Source organism: Lepidochelys olivacea (assembly GCF_965140295.1).
Source record: "Lepidochelys olivacea isolate rLepOli2 genome assembly, chromosome: 2".
NCBI classification, from domain to species: Eukaryota; Metazoa; Chordata; order Testudines; family Cheloniidae; genus Lepidochelys; species Lepidochelys olivacea.
In genome coordinates, this window is record NC_140412.1 from 104,027,698 (window position 1) to 104,046,405 (window position 18,708).

Genomic DNA, 18,708 nt, shown 5'->3' on the forward strand with positions numbered 1-18,708 from the left:
GTACAGGAAAAGACTGGTAAATTGAAATGATCAGGTAAATTGGAATTTAACCCTATCATAAGGTTCTCTAGAGCACATCATTAAATTATCATTCCATCTGAACATAGATTATTCTGCCTTGTGTCATCTCCTGAATATAAAACGCTCTGTGTGGGGTGATTGTACCTATACAACCTTCCAGCTATGGTGGAAACATTTTATCAAAAGGTGGGTTTTACAGTGTGTTCTAAACCTGGTCAGATTTTGTTGATGGCAATTTATAGAAAGTAGCACAACAGTTTTATTTAACTGGAAAGCTGCCATTAAAGATTCAGTAAAAGTTAAGAGATTTAGGAGGAGAAGAGAAAAAGACTCTATTTACTTCAATAATAAAAAATATTATGTTCTGGTTCTGCAATTTTGTTTGCTTAAGAGATAAGGGTCATAGGGATGGGGGGGGGGATCCCAAAACAAAACAACTCACCTCTACAGCTTCTACATAGCACGAATCACGAGGGAAAAGTTTGAACTACAGCCTGATCCACAGGTAAATACAGCTGCCAATATTGTTTGTAAAGCCAGCCTCATGTAATTTGGAAAACCTGGATTTGTGCTGGAAATCACTTTAGATAAGCTATTACCAGCAGGACAGTGGGGTGGGAATAGGTATTGTTTCATATTCTCTGTGTATATATAAAGCCTGCTGCAGTTTCCACGATATGCATCTGAGGAAGTGAGCTGTAGCTCACGAAAGCTTATGCTCTAATAAATTGGTTAGTCTCTAAGGTGCCACAAGTCCTCCTTTTCTTTTTGCGAATACAGACTAACACGGCTGCTACTCTGAAACCTCATGTAATTTGTAACCTGAACCCTATGGGTAGTAGAAATCAAACACTGAAGAGACAAACCAGAACAGGGACACGAGGATCTGTCAGCTCTGGAGATTTTGATGAAAAACAATGAGATTTTTGAAGACAGAGTCCATTTATGGAGAGGTACAAGAGACCTTGGACATTACACATTTTGGGTGTCTCTAGAGGTGGCTAGGGGTATCAGCAGAGTTTATTTAAACAATAAAACTCACAACAAGTTACAGGGAACAGGTAACACTTGTATCTAAAATCATTATATCAATTAATCTAGGAAATCAACTCTTCCTTTAAAAGCTTAAGGATCCTTATGCATAATGTACAGGAGTGTCATCCTGCCAGTCCAGTGTGAAATAACAAGGATCCTCCAAGAGAACCTTCTTTTAAATAATCCCTTCCCTTTGTTAATAAACATGTTACAAAAATATTCATATATTCCAATAAAGGTAAGTAAAATCAGGCAACTAATTCATTTAGCAACCATAAAAGTAGAAAAGCAACCTGAAGAGAACAAAGCCAAGCAGCAGGAAATTTATGCTATGAACACCAATTCACACCTGTTAACTACTGTGAATAGGCTGTAGACAACACCAAGCATATCATTTAAATGGACTTTTCACAACTAGGTGTGCCATTAATTCACTGATTGGGGTCATTGAATCTGTTCCTTAGCAAATGTCCCAATTAAGTAGCTGTTCTATTTATCAGAGGTGCTTATTAAGTTGATTTGTGAATGTGTGTTTGTGTATGTGTGTACCTTTTCTTTCTACCTATATAAGTAATAAACAGCTGTTTCTAAAAAGTGTATTCCCACTAGTAAAAAATAAAGACACTTGAATCTGAACAGTGTATTGATAACATAGTGTAATAATCTCTGCACAGAGGATGAAAAAAAAAGAAAAAAAGCTCTATTAGGAAGGAATAAATCACCAGGCACCTTGAGTATAAATGCACAGTCTACCTAGATACATGACTACAGAACTATCTACAACACCAGGAAATCATGTTTTTATTTTTTGCATTATCTGCCAAAACTGACTGACTGTGAAGTTTAATTATGGGTTTGATTTTCAAGAGTGTCATATGCTGATTAAAACAGAGTGAAAAGGGGCACAAATGAATTAGTGTCCACTGTGTGTGGGGTTATGTTCAATCACTGAGGATGCTTATAAGGGATCAATGAACAGGAATTCATTATATCCTGACCAAAATTAGCTATAAGCCTGGGAAAGATGCTTATCTGCAGTCCAGCTAGGTCTATGAGGGTTAAATTATATATTGTTTTTACTGTTGTTTCATTTCACAATACTGCAAAAGTCCAGGCAACATTTTGTCAGAAAAAAACAATAAAGAATATGAAAAGCCCATCTTCACAGAACATTGGACATTGCAAAACAACCTACAGCTATTATCGGATATATCAAAACTGACAAGTAAAACTTTGGCTGTTGATTGAACAATATTTCACATGGACAGCACAAGCTCGTCCGCATTCACTTTTAAATGGAGCTGCTTATCCTGGAGAACTATGGGTAGGAAGTTTATGAGCTTAATTGAATTGGTGGTATTTGGATGATTGAAAAAATTGGTGACATTGCAAAAGTGGTCGTTAGATTTTCAGGAGCAAAGCAACTCCCTTTCTCAATACTGAGCTCCAGAAATGGCAGTGGATCTGAAGAGATTCCAATGCTGTTCACATGCCTTTTACAGGCATTCAGTAATGGGTTATGGATCAATTGTTAATGTATTTGCAATTCATTTTATCTTACCTTAAAAAAAAGCTCCCAATGCTAAATCTTAATGGATTGACACATACATTAGTTCCCATGTCCTAATAGAGCCTCTTTTTTCCCCAAGAAAGTGTTCTGTCTCTTTTGACATCTGCTGCATTCACTCCATCCCCCAAGCCTGCCACACACATACACCTCCCCTGATAAAAGCCAAACCACTGTTTTATTATTTTCTCTAATTGTATGACAACGATATCTTTTTAAGACAAATAATCAAACCCATTTTAGAAATGATTTTATTGTTTATAATGTAGAGAGCAAGTGGGGAAGGAGGGAAGGGGAGAAGGAGAGAGAAAAGAGGGTAATGAAAAACAGAATATAAATATCTATTATACTGAAGATACATTTAGGTTACTATGAACCTTCCAATAACAAGCTATGTCTCAGTAGTAAACTAAAGAATTTAATAAGGTCCTATTTTGAACATCCTGCATTTTCAGCCATCAACCTGAAATTGCCCTAGATATCTTGTCTCCGGAGGCACCAGTCCTGAGGAAGGGCTGAAATGGATGCTCTCTATTGTCAATGTTTAAAAAGTCCTGAGGTAGCCCCATTGAAGTCGATGGGATTTTTGCCATTGACTTTGTGGCTGGGATTTCAATCCTGGCAGTTGTATTTTTGTGGGATCTTTCCAGGACATTACAGTGTAATGTTAAAATAACAGGAAATTTTTGTTGAGATTCTCTTGGCCCAAGATTACATTTGGAAGAGTTCATGGTCCCATAAATGGATTTACTATGGTGTGGTATTCCATCGTTAGGATGAACCTAGCTTTGCCATTAAAAGTCAAGATGACACAAGCTGATCTTCACACCACAAATAGAAGATTGTCTTTATGAAATTTCACATGCCACATCTCATTCCAGGATAAAGGTTTTCTGGGAAATTTTGGTTAAAAAAGACAAGGTGTTTTAACATCAGTTTTTTGAAAATCTGTCTCTAAAAAGTTCTATTAATTTCTTGTTTGTTGTTGGCCTCATTAAGACATGCCTTTCAGTATTTTTGATGATGTTAGTAAGGAAATTACAGATATATAATTAAAAGCATAAAAGCAGTTTGCATAAAAGTAGGCAGGGAAGTGACCAATAAGCAACTCATTAAAGTATGGTTACGAAAAGAAGCAAGTGGGAGGTAGAGTACAGTATAGTGAAGGGAAAAGAAAGAGGTTCTTGGCTAGCCTAGCTGAGCCACACCGTGCCATGACACAGGTTCAGAATGCAAGGGAGGATCTGAGCAATAGAAATAATACTGCCTAAAAGAGCCTTTGTATTTTAGGGACTGCTTATTTTCCAGAGTGATGTACATGTAAGCCACATTTTTTTGTGCTGGATTCTTTGGCTCAGAAAGAAGAAAGCTCCATTTCTGACTCTATGTTCATTTGGGTTAAAAACTGCTTTTACAGATGTGTTTGTGCCTTAAATTAGCCCAGTGGAGAATTTTGGGGTTGTTTTTCATGTTCCTCCTCCCACCCCCTTTTTCTGTTGCCTGCCACATCGCATGGGCTATCTTCATAGAGAGCTGTTTTCACATGTATACACAGCAAGGTATACAATTAATTTAAAATGTATATACATGTATATTGACCTGTTACTGGAGGAGACTATGAAGAGGCAAGAGATCACAAGAGGGCACGGAGAGTCAGTAGTAAACTGAGAGGGAAATGGACTGGGTGCAAGGGCCTGGGTGCCATGGAACTGTGCTATCCAGTCTTGTATTAGGGGATGCTGGAAAGGTAGTTGTAAGAGATACATGGGGTTAGGACATGGATGGGGGAGATGCAGAGACTAGGATCATAAGAAAGAGGGGTACAGTATTTTGGGGGTGTTCTGAAAGGGGTTCAGGAGATTGGGTGCATGGAATGGGATGCAGGGAATTTTTGGTGCTTGTTCTACAAACTGGAAAATTCATAATCAAAAATCTTGAGTGGAGAGCGTTAAAGCTAAAAGTGTGTTGCAATGCAGTGCAGTAAACATTCATAAACATTGTTACCCCTTCTTTCAAGAAATTTTACAGCTCTTAAAAACCCAGACACTAGAATGCATGGTAATGAAAAGTTAAGAAATCCAGTCACTTCCCACTGCCACATAATCCTCTGTTGCTCCAACCCACCTAACCAGTGTTTAGTGCACACCCAATGTTAACTTAGCTTCCTAATATTTACAGAATAAAAAATAACTAGGGAGACTATCAAATTCTATTTCCTATTCCAAGGATCCGTATCTAAACATGTCAGAGGGCCGGATCTTTTCAGGCTCACACAATCATTTCTGTATTAGCTAGGACCTTAGTAGACTTCGAGGGAACTACTCATAGAGTCAGGTACTACTCGTTGTGAGTAAAGGTGGCAGAATTTGTTCCTAGTAATTTGTAGTGGTGTAAGCCACTGCATTTTTCTAAAAATGGGCAATATTTTTGGGTGTTAACTGGACTCCAGTGAAATACACTTCCAGTGTTAGCTTTTAAAAAAAAAAAAAAAAGGTTCTTTGTTTCTGAATTGTACAAATAGCTGTAAACATCTAAAGCGCCAATATTTAGCCATAATATTCTACAAAATGAGTTTGTTTGGGTTCTAGTAGTATCAGTATGTTTCATCCAAATGTTTTATTCATTTTCAAAACTATATATTTTCTGAATTTTGGAAAATCTAAAACTGAGAAATCAAGTTACTTCTAAAGGAAATTATCAATTAATAGTGATTGTTAAAAAATCAAAGGTGCTTACTGTAAAAATATATTACATTATATTTCTTATTGCTTCACAGCTTGCACAAAGCTCTATTTTTTAAAGAACATTTAAAACTAATATCAGCATGAAAACCCCTGTTAATTTCTTTCCTGTTCCTTGTTTGGTTTGTGAAGTTGTCCTAAAACTATGAAGGGATACAGGTATTTCTTTTGCAATTAGGCTCCCGGGTTTCATTGTGTAAAGGAAAGAGAAAGAAAGTGACAGGGAGTTAAAACCACTTCAGTAACAGAAGCCTAGCCTCGCCGGCAAAGTGATTGAATGATCTCATTTCAGGCTTTTTGTTAGACAACAGCCAGCACTCTATGAAGATTGATACAGAAGTGTTGGGCTTCGTTTGCTGGATCATCAAACGGATTGATATTATACTCCAGCAGTGGATGAAGACAAAGTAACTGTTATCATACTCAATACAAGGGCTTGTCAGGAGCAGAAAATCATCCCATGTCACTGATTATAGGAGCGTTTCATGACTGTCATGTGAATTTATTAGGGAGATGTCATGTGCAGGTTGCTGTATCAGAGACTCTTTATTTGTAAGGAAGAGAAAAGCACCCACAAATCCAGGCCCTAGAGTCCAAATAAAGGTGAAAACATATTTTTGCTCTCCATTTGTATTGAGGTTTTTTCAGATTGGTGTATAGGATGACTGCACATCTAACTGAAATATATGACAAATTAACAAAAGAAAAACCACACAACAAACTACCACTGGACTCATAGAAAGAGCCTAACGGTTTTTAATTTGTAATTGATTAGGCAAAGCTAGTTTCTTATAGCTCACTAACCATGCATTTCTCAGCCAGAAAAATGGGCTAGTGCTAGAATTGACTTTTTTAAAAAATACAATAATGTCATCTTGTTGTGCTGTGGCTCAGTGTATTGTGAGGAAAAGGGGTGATATTGATGTTTTTTGAGGCTGAAAATTCTCAGTGTTGGGAAGACGTATACACACTTTATTCTGAAATTACTGCTTCTGTCATAAGCTCATTTAAGATAGTCTAGAGCCTATATGTTAAAGAAATATGGTACATCATGTATGTGTCACAGTTAAAGTAACGTTTTCAAAGGTTTACGGCAATATTTAATGTATGACACTGCACACAATTACCATGACTGAAAACACAAACTAAAAATGCATGCACAAGTGATGAGTTAGATGTCTAAGTGGCTATTTGTGCATGCATCTGCCAGAATTGCATGTACAATGACAGTAAATGTGCAGGTTTCAGACTAGCAGCCGTGTTAGTCTGTATTCGCAAAAAGTGAGCTGTAGCTCACGAAAGCTTATGCTCAAATAAATTTGTTAGTCTCTAAGGTGCCACAAGTACTCCTTTTTTTTTTTAGTAAATGTGCAGTCAAGCATGAATGTACTTTCCTATTGAACCTTTGTCCTCCATTTCTGAAATTGTACTACCAATACTGTGTGGAACTTCTTCCACAGGAAAAAGAGCAGCATCTCAGGAATTTTATTAACTCTGATGACGGGGATATAAAGATTCCACGTATAAATAGCTAACCTGAAAGTAAGAATAAAAACAAAACCAAAAACCCATAAGAATCACAGTTTATCTTACTACCATTGCCTTGGAACTGGTGTCATCAAAACTGGCCATTGGGGTTCCCCATATTATCTCCCCTACCTTATTTGGGAAGCCTAATCTCCATTCTAATTTTATATTAAAAATAAATGTTTAACTAGTCATATTGTTTAACGAGTATGTTTAACTAGTCATATTAAAAATAAATGTTTAACTTGCCACTGTATCCTTGTGTGACAGGATGTACTGGCCCCACACCAGAGTGGAAGGGATTAAAGCAGCACTCTTAACAGCAGAAGCGACACCCCACCGACCCTGCTGGGCATGCTCCAAATGCTGCTGCAGTATAAAAGGGAACAGCCTAGCTCAGTCTGAGATGGCTGCTGAGGAGGAAGGACACACCTCGCTGTCTCCAGCCAAGGAGCAGCCAGGATCCCAGACTGCGGGAGCAGGGGATGCCGAAGCCCAGGCAGGGGCCCAGGTACTTGCAGATGCAAGCACCAAGGCAGAGGAGGAACTTTGTCACACACCCCACTGACTCTGGCCATTAGGCCATGCTTTCCCCTAGCCAAGGGGAGCCCCACTGACTCTGGCCATTAGGCCATGCTTTCCCCTAGCCAAGGGGAGCCCCACTGACTCTGGCCATTAGGCCATGCTTTCCCCTAGCCAAGGGGAGCCCTACTGACTCTGGCCATTGGGCCGCACTTCCCAGTAGTCCAGGGGAGTCCTGTTGGCTTTAACCATGGGCTACCATGCCCTTGTCCCACCCCCAGGGAGATGGGGTGTACTGGCTCTGCGACACCTTGAAAATGAAAACTGATATAAACTGATTTAAAAGTATTGCTAGCGTTCAATATATAGGTTATTAAGCCATATTTATCACCGTAGTATCTGAGCACCTACCTTTAAACAACTTGACTAATATCTGTCACATGTGGTTTGTGTCCTCTAATCGTCTCTCCCTGGGGTGATTTGTGTGTGAAGTGGGGAGTTTTGTTTTGTTAGGGATTTTTTAGAATATGCTTTTATATGTTGCTGTTTGTTTATATTACAGAAGGTAAAGTCAAAGTGCACATTGCAGGGGAAGGTGGGGAGGTTTGTAATGGTCCTTAGTTCCTGTGGGGTTTCATTCCACAGTCTCCCTGAGAATGGTCTGTCTCCTGCACAGGAGAGCTTCACCCTTATTGTTCAAAGTTCTATCGTGACAGAGCAGTTGAATGGTTGGCCATAGTCCTTGTCCCAGAACTTTAGGCCATCTTTGCGATATTCTTGGCCCAGGCCATAGAACGTCATGAGGAATTGAACATTTGTCACTGATTTCTCCTAAAGGTAACAAGTTGTTTATTTCCTCACATAATAGCTGCCATTGGCTTGCTTTTGTGGTCCAGGAAAACCATAGCCATAGGTTCCTTGATTTTTGGGAGCTTCACAAATGAGTTGATGACTGTGGAGAGCACTTCTGTCTAAACAGCGTCAATGTATGTGATCACACCATCATCTGAATGTGTTGAACTTGGCTAATGTCTTTCTTAAACATATGGCTTTAGAAGTGCTAGTTCCTGTAATGACATAAATCACACTGGAGTCCCTGGTACTCAACATACAGTTCATGCATGTAGCTGTGAAAGACAGTTATTGGTGGAATGCTCACAAGGAGCTAACTGGGCTGGCTACTGCATGATTATCTTAGGTTAAATAATCCAAACAAATATTATCCCCATGCCCTGACTATATGTGGATAGCCTGCTAATTTAGGTGCTTCTTAAATTTATGCCTGGGTATATTCCTGATCCAAATTATAGAAAACTATACTGAGTATACACCCTTCAAACATATAAAAAGATCCATAGGAAAGAGGATGTGCATATATATTGAAAAGATAAAAGCTAAGAGTAAATTACTGGCCACAAGTAAATCAATGGGAATTTTGCCACTGACTTCATTGGGGCCAGGATTTCACCTTTGAGGTCAAATTGTGCCCTTGAATGTGGAAGAGTGGCTCCCAGTGAAAACCATAATCTTTTTAAAGGCAAGTTTTCAATTTTGTGCATTCACAACTTAGTGAACTCAGACATCTGTATGAGCACTCTGATGATTAGCACCTACTTGCAGAGTAGGCAGATTCCAACACCTGAATTTATGGGTAGCATAATATTTGGGGGAGATTTTCAAAGGCACAAATAGTAATCAGGCACATAACTCCTGTTGAGAGTTAATGGGAATTTAGGCATCCAATTGTCTTTGATAATCTTCCTATATATGCAAATATATTTGTTCAAATGGGGTGTATTTATTTGGGTTAGTTCTATCACCTGCTCAGGAAGGAGCTGGAATCTATCATATGTGTGCATGGGCATCAGTGCTCAAAAACGACATGCAACTTTGTGTACATGAAATGGAGGTCAAATTAAAGCTCCTTTGGATATTTGACTTTATTAGTTTTGTTTGTTTCCTTGAAAAGAGCGGGGAGGGGCACAAGGCAGAATCCAACAGGAACCCAATGAAAAACATTTGGTAAAACTTACACCCAAAATTATGCTCCTCATCTAAAATGCTTGGTCATGTTGTGGTGGTCTGTAATCTGAATGAGATGTTTGACAATCTGAAATTCAAATTTTAAGAAGAGAGAGATGTTTCAAAATGGAACACTAAGCACAAGTTGCAAACTGTCAGTCAGAACATCACTGAACTCAGCTCAGGTGGTTTAGGATGTCATGCTAACGTCAACACATCATTCAAATCTGTTGAAGGAAAGCTATAATTTAGGCTCAGACCTGGGAATAGGGTTGTTCATAGCTATGCTGCTCCAGGGTGAGTTCTGGGAAAGAAATGTAGCTCAGTGACACACAGTTCTTCCCCAGATCTCTAGGTTATGCTGGGGGAGTAATTTACTTTGAGGCATTGCCTGCTGCCCTCCTCATGCCCAGCCTGTCTTGCTGGCCAGCACATTGGAATGTGGGGAAGGATCTTTGGCTCCACCAATCTCCACCCATTCGCTCATAGTAGTGAGTATCAAATGCATGACCCCTGCTATCCTCTGCACTCAGAACTGCAATCTGGGCAGTGCAGTCATGCTGGTGGTGTGCTGAGGATGTTCTCTGCTCCCTTTAATCTCCTGAGCAGCCATATTTAGTGCTAAGAACTGTTTTGCCCTTATTCTTACTGTCCTGCTCCCATTGAACCAATATCAAACATTCCACTGAGTTCAAGAAGAAGGAGATTACACTCATTATCTGTGATTATGGAAGACCTGCCAAGCAGACAAATGCATGGAAAGGGACAAAGACTTTCAAAGTAATTCTACATTTTAGTTGTATAGCAATTCTAAGCCAACTCTGGGCACTGCAGTGTGACTGAAGTGTAGATGCTTCCTCCAGCAACAGAAGGGCATTGTCTGTGACTGTAGTTAATCCTCATCTCCAAACGACAGTAGTGAAGTTCAAGGAAAAATTCATCCATCAACCTAGATGCGTTAGGTCATAATAACTATGGTACTCTCGTTGTGAATTTTTCATGCCCCCTGAGCGACATATCTAGGTTAAGCAAATTTTTAAAGGCCTTAATCTGTTACTTTTGTTGTTGCTACTGTTCCACTGACATAATCATAACATATTTTTCTATTTTATACATAGGACTCAATTTTGTACCCATTGAATTAATAGGAAAACTCTCATTGACTTGAATGGCTTCAGAATCAGGCCTACAGACAATATATGCTAGTGTGCTAGTTAGCAGCACGGGTTCCCCCAAATTAGAAGACACGTACAGGTTAAGCTCTTGTGTCTCCAGCAAGAGGAGGCTTTTCTACTCTTGTTCCAGAAGCCCAGCACTACAAGAATACGAGGACAATGGAATTACAGTCAGTCACAGAACAAAATAGCACTTGAGGCTTGATTCTGAACTCACTTATGTTGGTGTAAATTACACTGACTCCATTGTTCAATAGACTTGATAAAAAACAGTAAAAGGGAGGGCAGGATCAGGCTCAGTGGGTAGAAATTGCTATAGCCTTCATGTAAAGAGCACCTATAATACTTCGGCTAAAATATCAAACTACATAAAGGGGCTCATTCATTCTCTCATCCAGACTTTTACACTAGTTTAACTCCTTTGGCTTTCTTGACTCCTAATTTATCAGGATGCAAGTGAGAAGAGAATCAGACCAAAGATAATAAGAAGACAGCTTTCTGGATGACAATGGGACAAAATCTTGTTAAAGCTACTTGTCAGAAAAAGGGATAAAAGCCAAAGCAGAGAACATAAATCCCAGAAGTACATACACCTCAGCGTGTTTAAAAAGATGTCAGTTTGTCATCATTTAGTGTCTGAAGGCCCTTGTTTCCCATTTCAGACATTTTTCCTATAAAACAATAGAGCATCTTAATGTTCCAACAGTGATATTCATTCCTCTTGATAATTCAGTCTGTCAATAATTTCATAAGGTTCCAAGAAAATGCCGCTTTCTTTTCTGATTTTCAACACTTGTTTTACTTTGCTACTGTAAAGACAAAAAAGAAAATATGCATACAGTAAAAATGAAAAGGAAGCCATTTCAAGAGTCCTACCAACTCAATGAAATTGCAGTGGTATTCACTAGAAGCATGACACAACTATTCACATTCACTGAGAGAAGCATATACTCTTGCAGCTTTATTCAGTAAGGGTAAGAGAAGTTGACAAATCATACTGTATTGCAGAATTGTTCTTGTAGAATATTTTGACAATGTATATTAATTAATAATGGATAGTTTGAGTAGCTACTTGGAATGACTGACTTTTGCATTTATCTCTTTATAATAATAAAAAATAGCAAAAATATTTAATAAAATGCATATATTTGACTCCTTCCCTCTTTCCCCTCCCTTTGTATGTCACTTTTCTTCTTAAATTATGTCCTTCTTGTAGTTTGAACTGTCCCTTATTATGTGTCTTTTCAATGCATTGTGGTCCTGATCCTGATTAAGACCACTGGGTGCCACGGTTATTCAAATGTTAAATTATTATTTCTATTGGTTTTGCTCTAACACCTATGAGCCCCAGACATGGACCAGGACACCAGTGTGCTAAGTGCTGTGCAAACACACAGATGGTTCCTCCTCCAAGGAGCTTACAATTTATGTAGATGATGATATTCTAGTGTTTTTTTTGGGGGGGGGGGTTCATATGCATGCATATTGTACTTCTACTTACAGAATGTAAATAGAACTAGAAAGAGGGGGATTTGACAGGTCCTACCTGATCACCAAAGGCTCTTTGATGTTTGTCTACAATGGTGACCTAAGGAAACAAACTAAAACTTCTAGATAGACAATTAGAGACTTCATGCTCAAATAACTCCTTTTTAAATAAAGTCTGTGGCTGAAATATCCCGTAGAGGTTGATAGATGGTCCTGGCAGAATTCCAAGGGTTTCTTTATGATTTCGATGGGTAATATCAATGTCTATTTTAAGCATTTTGTTACTTATTGATTGAAAGTTTTCACCATTGCGGGAAATTATGGAGGAACAGACAATTAGGGCTCAGACAATTATTTAATGATAATACATGTTGATATTCAAAAAGAGCTTTATAACCATTAAAACACAGATGGTCAATGTCATAGGTCAAATATGCAACGTAAATATTCTTAAATCTAACTCTAAAGTTCTCAAGTGGTATTTTTCTTACTTTACTTATCTGTACATTTTTGTATCAATGGAAATATTTTTTCAGTGGTTTGTGTGTATGGTGAAATTAATGTTTACCAACAAAAATCTAATCCTTCCAAGCCTACTGGTAGAAGACTGGAGTTTTAGGCTTTGATTCAGCAAAGCACCTTAAAATGCTGCACTGGATGATTTTGGGATTTCCAGGTGCAGTCAGTATAGCAAAAGCTTCCTAACTGAATTCTTTAATATAGGGTACAGACCTAATTATGAAGATTACAAGCCAGGTTCTTGTGTACCTCTGTGTTAGGGGCTGAAAGGAAGCATTTTTCAAGAACAAATCCATATTATTTGTATTTGATTATGGTTAACAATTCATATATCCTCAAACAAGCATGAATATTAATCTTGTGAACAAGGTTCAGTTCCTCCGTGTGATATCTCTGTTTATTTTGGTCACATACAATCTCCACATCAACTGGGCAAAGTCTGTGTAATTTGAGCAGAAAAATTGCTAAAGCTCCTTTTTGCATTTCAAAAAAATAGCAGTTACACCCCATGAAAGGACTGAAAAATCCTTAGTGAACAAGAAGTATCAAACCTATAAAACTACAGTATGTGTGACAGCAACACAAGTATCAAATGATTTCTGAATCAAGCAATTTAAAAGCTCAGGATTATTCCCCCTCTGATATAATTAAAAAGATGTTTTTTTGTAAAATACCAAATGTCTTATAGTTACACGACATTTGTATGTATCGCCAATGAATATATTTGTTGAAGTCTTATCGCACTGGACATCTACAGAAAATCTCATGCCATGCAATGCTGAATATGCATACATCTCAAAGTGATTTTATTTTAAAATGTTATTTTAATAATTAAATTAATTATTAAAATGAGATAATCACATCTATTTTGTTTGAAACTTAACATATAAAGCACTCTCTTGAATTATTTCCTAAATTAAAGGCTTTATTTTTAAATTTTCTGGCTAAATACTATTAGATTAATTATTAGAATTCTGTTTTATTTTTTCTATTTTCTACAAGCATATAACCACAGGACTCTCCTGGGAGACCACATTATATGAGTTGTTTAAACGTGGGTCATATCCTAGTAAAATGTGCTTGAAATAAATAGTGCTAAAAGGGATTTAAAATAGTACTTCTTATCCCTAAGGGTAATAAACAGCATCATGTGAATTAAAATCAGAAGGCACTCAACTACAGTATGCCACTTCCTCAATCAATCTGTCACTGGCTGATTTCAGCTTTTTGTTCCTCCTCAGCTAGGATCTTGCTGCATTTTACATTTTTTTAAACATACGACCGTGCAAGGTGTTGAGACTATGTGTGGAATGCTGAGCACTCTGCGCTCCATTCAGTTGACTTGACTTGCAACAACCTTTTGATTGGCGTTGCATCTGCTCAGTCCTTCCTAGGAGAGTTCATAACCTTGAAGGACTGATTCCTTTATACTGTGATTAAAGAACATTAACTATTATTGTTGTTTTATTACCATTATCATCATTTTAATATGAAGAAGCAGAGCAAGGGCCAGTCTTGAACTCTTTATTCAGGCAAAATGTCCATTGAATGTCCATCTGCCTGATGAGGGATATCGCCCTGGACAGCATTTTGTAGGGCCTGCTCCGGCTCCAGGGGAGTTAATCCCCAAACTTCTATTTATTTTAGCAGGAGCCCATTATGCTGGATGAATCTCAGAAAGATGATGCTTCTGTCTGCAGCTTTTTGAATTTATCAAAGCCACTTTTATGTATTATTGTTAATTAATTATTTCTTTGTATTGCAAAAATAAGTAGAAGCCTTAGTCAGAGATTGGGATCTGAATGCGTTAGGTGCTGTGCAAACATATAACAAGATGATTGTTGATTCAAAGAGCTTACGATTTAAGTATAAAATGAGAGGCAGGTGGATGCAGCAAACAGACTAGGAGAGCAAAAGTGATTAGTAGCAGACAAAAATCAGCCTCCTTTTATGGGATTTTTTTGTCTTTCTTGTGAGATTTCCAATAATTCCAAATTTTTGTCAGGCCATAAATATTGTGTGCACATAGTGTTTCACACAGTGTTTTGTCACTTTGGATCTGGTTCTGGCCAAAATCAAGATGTTCAGAAGATTATGAAAGTGGAAAATAACACAAAAATAGTAACAATATTTTTTTAATTTCAGAATCAATGTTGAGATTATTTTGAGATTTGAGACAAAAATTTTAGTAAACTCTAATTAGAGATGGTTGGATATTTTTGACAAGAACGACACCTTCACTAAAAAATGAACATGACCATTTTTATTCTGTTTTCCAGTCAACTTTAATTCTTATATCATTTAAATCATTTTCATTAGACATTCAGATGTATTAAGTGATGAGAAATGCATATGTGCATTCATCGGTGAATTAGCTTCTTTTTTAATAATAAAGAATTCACCCAATTGTTGTACTTCTAACAAAATATTTTTAAAAAAATATATTAGACTCAGCTCCTCATCAACTTCATGGATTTCAGTGGAGCTAATCTAATTTACACCAGTTGAGAATCTGGATCAGTAGAAAGTACATTGCCTAGGTACACTACAAAAAGCTGTGCAACTAAAAGTTATGTCTTTTCCTTTTCCTCCTACAGTAACATCACTTTAAAAAGTAAGTTACTTATTAAGTAAGTAAGTTACTGCTGTTACTTATTATGTATTTATTACATATCTAGAGACATGAAATGTGCATGACATTTTCCTATAGATAGTGTAGCAGGCTAGGAGCCAGATTCTGCTCGCTTTACTCAACTTCAATGGGACTACTCACCAGAGTAAGGTGAACAGCTTTTAGCTTCTGCAGGAATTTAAAAGTATCTGATGTCCGAGTGTCGGTTGTTATAATACATTTCTAAGTTGTTGACCTTTTTTTTTCAATATTATTTTTTAAATTTAGGATTCACTGGATGAAAGTTTTCTTTCTTACCAATTGAATGATACTGTTTTGCTGGTAATCTAGGTGCTAATTCTGCAATTGACTGCACACATTGGGCTACTGTGCCTTTTGAGAGCCCCATTGACTCAGCAGAAGCCATGTGACTGTCCACATGGAGTCTATTACAGGATCAGAGCCGTATTGTAGAGATCCTGGTAGGACTCAAACCCATGTTAGCAGCTGTTCCCTCTCACTGAGACCAATCCTACAAAATGCTCAGGGTGCATATCTTCTCATCAGATCAGACCCTAAATGCTAAGTGAACCATGAAAGAGGTCAGTGTTTAATTTGAATTTTCAGTGTATTTTATTTTATTGTGAATTTTGTTCTCTGATTTCAAAGTACAATAAATTTAATGTGGGGTGGAGAGGGAGGGGATGTGAGGGTTGTTGCAGTTCAACTTAAATTTTGAATTCCTAATACTACATGAATGTGAAAAGGTTTGCACTGCCAATTACAGGCAAAGAATACAAGTGCAAGGAAACTGCTTTCTTCACAGCTTTTATTTCTGTTACTTTAATTGTTGAATGAGGAGCCTACTCACCTAACCTCTTCTGCTCCTCCCTTGAGAAAATCTGCCATCAAACGATGGCCCAGAAGAAATATGGGTGATTGCACTGCTCCCATAAAAAAAATAATAAAAAAAGGCACTAGTCTGGTATCAAGGGACCTTGCTAGGATACTTAGGAGAATATTTTCTGTGGAAGCCAACTGACCATCCATCTCCCTTTTTAACTAGTGTCAAGGCTGGTTTACTTGATGATGATTTGATGCCCAGCAATTGCTCCCCCTTGCCCACTGAAAATGAGTGATGACAGGGGAACAGCCGTCAAATAGAACAAGCTGAGATATTGTAGCAGGGAGCAGAGCTGAGTCCTGCAAAAAGGAAACACCATTATAAAAAAGGATAAAGCTCTGAAAAACAGTTTTATAGTCTGTTTTCTGGAGAATGTTTTTTCTGGATTTGTAAGGTATGCTTATCTTGACAAAGCATTCCTATAAAATAAAACAAAGTGTGTTCTGTACATGTGCTTATATAGAATTCCCTAGATCTGTTTCTGCTAGGTTCAGTTGAACCCTGATGACCACATGACTGGGAAAAATATTAGAAACTATGCCTCTTCTTGTCTAACAGCGACTTCTCAATGCTGGGATATAAAACTAAAGAGACAAGCTGGCCACTGCTATGCTTTTTCATTTAGCAATGGTTACATGTATCAATACATGAATCTTAAATCTTAAAGCTTTGGATGTTTGCACTACATTTCCCTGGTGCTCCATTCTACTGAAGAGAATACTTGAGAAACAGTAGAAGTCACTCTACGCTCTTACACAAAAGTGCTACATTGTAGAGACATAAAAGAATTATTTCGAAATAGTAAAATATAATTGTAGTGTAACAATATAATATGTAGCATCTATACAGCGCTTTACATCTTCAAGGCACTTTACAAACATGACCTACAAACAGTATTATATATTCTAATGTATGCATACTAATAGTTATATAACTGTTAATGTGTGTATAGATATATATTAAATATATACAAAAACACCCACACACAATTTAGAACATACACTTTATTTAATTAGTTATATACATACATTAACTAATTCAACATTAAAGGTCAAGGTCCCAGTTCTGCAAACCATTTCTCACATGAGTAATTCTTACTCGCACCATTAGTTAAGCTGAAGTAGTTAGGAGTATGTGCATGTCGAAGGAATACTTGTGTAACTAAGGATAGCTGGATCCTGCTATTGTATCTATGCAATGCTCTTATAAGAATGTGAATATAACATAAATTAAGGTTCTTGCAATGACATAAACTGGGGTGGACTGAATATTGTGCAGATTGAGTAAACAATAATACTCTAAGAGTTTTATTTAACCAAATGTCCGATTTGAGAAGGTCCCAGGATATTAGAGAGATGAGGTGGGTGAGGAAATATCTTTTACTGAACCAACTTCAGACCTGAAGAAGAGCTCTGTCTGGCTCAAAAAGTAGCATTTTTCACCAGCAGACGTTGGTCCAATAAAAGATATTTCCTCACCCATCTGGTCTCTCTAATGTAAGTTAGAGCAGCATTCAGGCTACTCTAATTTATATGAGGCTCTGGACTGACTGTCAGACAGCTAAGGATTAGAGGGGTGGCAAAGAACAACTTTATTCCCCACCTCCTCACCTGAACTTTGCTCAGTGCAAAGGATCTGGCCTGCAGTGTGTGTATATGATATATATGTTTTTGTTTATAGAGAGGGAAAATGTGCTGTGGATACGTGTTTGTGCCAGTAGGATATAGGGAACAATAGTTTCCTACAGTAACTGTACAAAGACTGATATGGTTAGCCTTCAAGTTTGATGACATTTTACACTTTGCAAGAAGAAAGTACGACTGCACTGAATATAACAACATCCAACATACCTCACCCACCTAGCCAAGATTAGATGATTCTTTATTGAATGAGGAACTGTAAACAGAAATGAGAGGCTAATATTTCCTTCACAGCATGTTTCCTGTAAATCATAGCCCTTTTATAGAGATCTAAGCCTCTGTCTTCATAGATGCATAGTGCAAGACGCACTCTGCTGTTTTAGTGCCACTGTTCAACATTTGGGTGATGAAAAGTTGAGATCTCTAAAGATAGATTTTGGCACATTTAACACTCAGCTAAATTATCCTAACAGTGGTGGAATCTTGGCCAATAGCAAGTCTGTGCCAATGAGGTCAATGCAAGACAACACAGAGATTAGCAAGCCTTTTGGTGGTGGATATAGCTCTTGCTTTTTTTTGCAATGACTTATTAAAATGTAGGAAATTGAATTAGCTCCATGTGTGTAGCACTCATCCATCATAGAATTTGTTTCACTTCTCTGTAATGTTAATGAGATATGAAAAGCCTTTTCTTCCTTTCTAAGATATCAGCACAGTAACATTAATGACACAGAATCAGCTCCAGTGAATGGGAGAGAACGAGTTCACCTACACTATAATTTATAATTGGCTCACTCATGGGAGTTGAGTCTTTTGCATGAAAACTAGGGCTGTGTGAGCTCTCAGATGTGTTCCATTCAAGCCTGTATTGTCACCTGAAAGGTTTGAAGGAATCAGTTTGCATCTAATTAAGGCTTCTGTGACTTCATCTGAAAA